We start from the raw sequence: 5942 nt of genomic DNA, 5'->3' as shown, positions 1-5942 counted from the left end.
ACAGCCTAGGTGTGACCTAATAATTGCTTCAGAGCTAGGAGGCACCTAGCTCCAACCAAACATCTCTGCTTTAACAACAAAAAACTGCTTCAACCAAAGTGAACAGGTTGCTGTCTCTTCATTGGTCAAGATCTCTACCTGCATGTCTTTAAAGCACAAAACCTCTCACCATTTAAGAAGCTTAAAATGCACTTTCCCCTCTGGGATATCTTGCCTGACTTCTCCAGACTATAAGAAAACCCTTCTTTTTCAAATTCAAGGTCTCAAGTTCTGGTTAAAGACTTGTGAGGCCATCAGATCAACCTCATTACAGTTTATGTAGTTGCAGCAACAGGGAGTTCACTGTATCTTGAGCTAGATCATTCCACGTGTATATTTTGAGCTAAATCATTCCTTGTGATTGATTACCACAAATTATTAGATTTTCCTCACATTCAGCTGAAATCAAGCTTTCCGTAACTTCCACCCTCTCGTCCTAGCTTGGCCACCCCAAAGCTGTACATAACCAATCGTCTTCTTTCAGTTCAAATTTGCTTCATGTCTTCTTCATGCATACTGTTTTCCAGGCTCGCTATCCACTGCGTCACTATCCATTGAAAGTGAAATAAGCAATACATGGTCCTTCAGCATTCCTCAAAAATCCTGCCTGCAGATGGACTTTTCTTCATACATGCCTTGATGCTCTCTCAAAATACGTAACCCTCGGGTAACGCTCTATTCCAGAAATGCTCTGACAAGTACCTAACATAGTGGAACCATTACATCTCCATTCCTGAGCACTGTATTTCCATCTAGGAGTATGTGGGTTAAGTTTGTTTTATTTTGCTATCATTCTCCAAATCGCCAAGCATAGAAATGTTAACTTAAAAAAAAAAAAGATGTTGGTTTGGTCTAAATTAGTTTTTATGAAAGCATTCTGGCACTTGTTAACCACTGTTTTCTTTTTTATATGTAGGCAACTATCTGTTAAATGATCCCTTTTAAAATAATTTCTTGCTGTAGCAGTTGGACACTCGTAGGTAAAAAACAAAACAAAACCTTGATCTAATTCTCACAACTATTACATACAAAAACTAACTCGAAATGGATCACAGACTTAATTGTAAAATACGCAACTCCAAAACTTATAGAAAGAAAAACAACAACAACAAGAATAGGGTTAGGGAACGTGTTCTTAGACTTGCCGCTAGAAGCATGATCCAAAAAAGGAAAAATTGATAAAGTGGACCTGATCAAAATGAAAAACTTTCGCTCTGCGGAAGTCGCTCCTGCTCTGTCCCTGGAAGAAGATCAAGCTCTAAGGTAACATGAGACTTACAAAGAAAAGAAAGAGAGAAAAACAAGCCTTTTGGAGATGTAAAAAATAAAGTACATACACTAGTAATTAAAGTCCTCATTTTATATTCATATTCTGATATAAAATTTTGTCCTTTCCAAGTTGGTACCATCCACCAATTTTTTAAAAACAGGCTAAAGAGGACAATTGATTCTTATAACTGCAGAGTGACTTCCACACCCTTTCCCATGGGAAACTTTAGTAAGAGTGTTGGCCTTTCATTGTCTCTGATGACATTCTAAAACTACCCTACCTTTTTTTATCAACAGAAAAACATAAAACTGGGACCTCCTCCCTGTTCTCTTAGGATTCATCTTTTCTGCTTCTTAAGCTTAATAGTAGTTAACCTAACTCTCTAAATTAAATGATGAAGTAGATACTATATATAAATTATATATTTATTAAGCCTTATTAATCTTTCATACTTTCAGGGATTAAAAACAATTTTATTTTTACAAGAAAATCTGTTCCAGGAGCTGTCTGATAATTAGCTGCTTCTATGTTTAACATGTTCTCTTTGACCACAACCTTCATCCACATCTCTAGCACTGTCCACCACCAGCCGCCCATCTACCCTCCAACCATCCTGAGAGTGATGCTTATGACAAGCCTAGGGTTCGTGACAGTTTATAGATAGGGCTTCAGTTCTAAAATGTATGAGTCAAAGAACAATGTCAAAGAAGGAATGATACAGGTGGACTGCTATTTCCCGAGATCTAATTGCCATCATGCTCTTCAATCAAAGACATTTTTAGTGATAGCTGCCATTTAGTGTAAGCCAACATTCACAAGACATCTAATCTCAGAATATCCCTATGAAGTTGGTACTCTACTCTAAAGGACATTCCAGACTGAAAGAAGCAAATAAAAAACTCCATGGAGAGAAAGACTTTGTGTGTTCTAGTTTCAGAAAGCAGATCAATGTTGGTTAGATCATAGTGATCTAAGGAGCAAGTGGCATGCAATGATGTTGGGAGGTAGGAGTGACCAAACAATGTGGTGTTTTGTAGGGCGTGGTAAGGGGTGTGGATTTTATTCTTTTTTTTTTAATTGTTTAAAGTATTATAAATAGTACTACATATGTCTCCTTTTTCCCCCATTGACCTCCCCCTGGCCTTCCCTACCCCCCAGCACATGTCCTCACCCCCCAGAGTCTGTGTCCATTGGTTATGCTTATATGCATGCATACAAGTCCTTCGGTTGATCTTTAACCCCCTCTCAACCCTCCCCTGCCATCCTGCTGTAGTTTGACAGTCTGTTCAATGCTTCTTTGTCTCTGTATCTATTTTTGTTCATCAGTTTATGATGTTCTTTATTTTCCATAAATGAGTGACATCATGTGGTATTTTTCTTTCATTGCTTGGCTTATTTCGCTTAGCATAATGCTCTCCAGTTCCATCCATGCTGTTGCAAATGGTAAGAATTCCTTCTTTTTTACAGCAATGTAGTATTCCGTTGTGTAGATGTACCACAGTTTTCTAATCCACTCATCTGCTGATGGACACTTATGCTGTTTCCAAATCTTAGCTATTGTAAATTGTGCTGCTGTGAACATAGGGGTGCATATATCCTTTCTGATGGGTATTTCTGTTTTCTTGGGATATATTCCTAGAAGTGGGGTTACTGGGTCAAATGGCAGTTCCATTTTTAGTTTTTTGAGGAAACTCCATACTGTTCTCCACAGTGGCTGCACCAGTCTGCATTCCCACCAACAGTGCAGGAGGGTTCCTTTTTCTCCGCATCCTGGCCAGCACTTGTCTTTGTTGATTTGTTGATGATAGCCATTCTGACAGGTGTGAGATGGTACCTCATTGTTGTTTTGATTTGCATCTCTCAGATAATTAGTGACTTTGAGCATGTTTTCATATGTCTCTTGGCCTTCTGTGTGTCTTCTTTCAAAAAGTGTCTTTTAGGTCCTTTGCCCATTTTTTGATTGGGTTGTTTATCTTCCTTTTGTTAAGTTGTATGAGTTGCCTGTAAATTTTGGAGATTAAACCCTTATTGGAGATAACATTGGCAAATATGTTCCTCCATACAGTGGGCTATCTTATTGTTTTGTTGATGGTTTCTTTTGCTGTGCAGAAGCTTTTTATTTTGATGTAGTTCCATTTGTTTATTTTCTCTTTAGTTTCTATTGCCCCAGGAGCTGTATTGGTAAAGATATTGCTACGACAAATGTCTTCTATTTTGCTGCCTATTGCTTCTTCTAAGATTTTTATGGTTTCCAAGTGAAATCTAAATCTATAGACAATGTTTAAAAAATTTAATTACCTTATAAAATACTCCTATGCAAAGAGGAATTACTTAAAGATAAAGTGGGTGATGATATGGAGCTGTACTATTTTTAAAAGCTTTATCTACAAATTAGTTCAAAAATATGCCCATTTTTAAAAACTGCTGGTGGTTACAAAATTGTCTTAAAGATTCAGAGATTCATGTCCTCAAGATACTGGAATTGATGATGGCAAGCAACCTACTTACATAGAATATCAAAGGGAGGGAGATAAAATCGAGGCATTCCGTTTTCATTCCTTTGTGAAGTTAATTTGTACTACCTCTCAGGGCTAATTTGCTTTGCAACACCAGGACGAAGACTCTCTTTTCTAGGTGTGGCATGATGTGTCATCATCTGCGAATGTGGCTCTCTAAGCAGCTGGTCCAGAGCCAGTTTCCGGTGAGTAAGTCCTCGCATCACAGAAACATATCTTAGAAACAGGATTCTCAAGCCCCAGCAGAGAAGCTGGACTCCCTTATCAGTCCTGGAAATAGTTCTTTAGTTGAGACCGGATATAAAGATATTAGTCGTGAATTTGTCAGGAGATATGAGCTACCGATGCTATGAATTCGATATAGGACCTTTCAGGAGTCACGCATCCAGTTGGCCAGCACAGGAAAAGGAGAGTCAATTATAACCGAGTCGCCATAGAAACTACATTACCTATCTGAGCCCTCTTGCCAGGTAAAGCACAGTTCATGATGCTGCTGACATTATTGGTTGAAAATAATATACACAAATTGTGTGTCATAAAATGATGGGGGGAAAACTGCTAAACTTGTTACTAAAATAAGCAACTTGCTAAATGATGTAGACAGTACAGATTACTAACGCCCGAAAACCTGCCTTGATTGTAGAATTTGAAGTCACCAGCATATATTTAACATTTACTTCAAATACAGACTTTTAGGACTTACAAATTCATATTTTAAATGATGTGAACTTTTCAATATTCATAGGGTATTAGATGCTGTTTTCCTTTATCATTAAAAAAAATACAAATAAGGAATTGCAAAACTAAACTGTCAAAAGAATATAGTTTCAAGTTTATATTTAGGAGCCTTTTCTTATACAGAGTGTCAGTTAGTTACATGAGGTCCAAAGTGGGAGAAAGAGAGAGAGAAATCCCATTTCATTCTTAACCAAATTAGTTTGTGCTTATAAAGATGTCAAACCTTCATTTTACCCAATAAAACATTCTGTTGTGGTAATGATATTCCCCCTAGTATATTTCCATAAAACTAGGATGATTAAAAAAGCCAGCTTTGTAAACAAATGTGGGTCTATGATTATTTTAAATCTTTAAACCAAAAGCAAGGCACGGGCATGGTTTTTGTCTTAAATTTAGAATAAATTGAAATAACACATTGCTGTTCTTTGTTTCAAATAGATTTTGGAACCCAGCAGACCACATTGAACCCAGTTAAATGATCTGAATGGATTTTGGAGGGAGAGAAAGGAGTTTGTTCATTTTAATATACCTTCAGAAATATTTTACTTCTTGATGATGACAGCAGCTCTTGCTGACAACTATTAATACATTATAAACACCCCATCAGAGTTATATAAAAACATGTCAGTTTTAAAGAGTACATCTTTGACAGCAAATTTTCTGATTGTGAAACAGCTGTGCCTTCAGTACAATGCATTAAGTAGTTTATTCCTTTTAGATAGTTAAATTGTGCATGAAATGTTGCTGGCGCAAGGGCTCCAAATCTGGCCTGATTAGCGAACATCTGTTACATTGGAAAAATTCATGTCTACCCTAATTAGCTGTCAGGCTGATGTACATCAGGCCTGATGGTGAGGGATCCTGTGCTGTTTAAGTCAAACCAGGTTCCTCTCCTCTCCCGTCACCTGCCCTTTCAAATCTCTTCCTCTCGTGTGTTGCTGTAATTAGAGATGGTTGGACATACAATGGAGCAGGCTACGGTCAGTTATAGTCCCATCTGTGCAATATTTTTATTCCCACCAAACTGGGAAGCTGAGAGAGAAAGTAGTTCAACAGCAGTGAGGCTGCTAGAACTGTTAGGTCTATGACATGTGATAAGATCTTCAATTGGAAAGACTTTGAATCCTCAAGTCACCATCTGTGGTGACTGAAGGGTAATCTGTAGCTTCCAAAGAACAGGTCTTTGGTTTGTTTTATTTTTTTAAGATGTATTTTTATTGATTTCAGAGAGAGAGAGAGAGAGAGAGAGAGAGAGAGAGAGAGAGAGAGAGAAACATTAATGATGAGAATCAATGATTGGCTGCCTCCTGCACGCCCCCTACTGCAACCAGGGATTGAACCCAGTACCCTTCAACCCGCAGATTTGGGTTCAACCCGCA

The sequence above is a fragment of the Cnephaeus nilssonii genome (genome assembly GCF_951640355.1).
Source record: "Cnephaeus nilssonii genome assembly, chromosome: 12".
In the NCBI taxonomy this organism is placed as follows: Eukaryota; Metazoa; Chordata; class Mammalia; order Chiroptera; family Vespertilionidae; genus Cnephaeus; species Cnephaeus nilssonii.
This window is presented reverse-complemented; position numbering follows the sequence as displayed.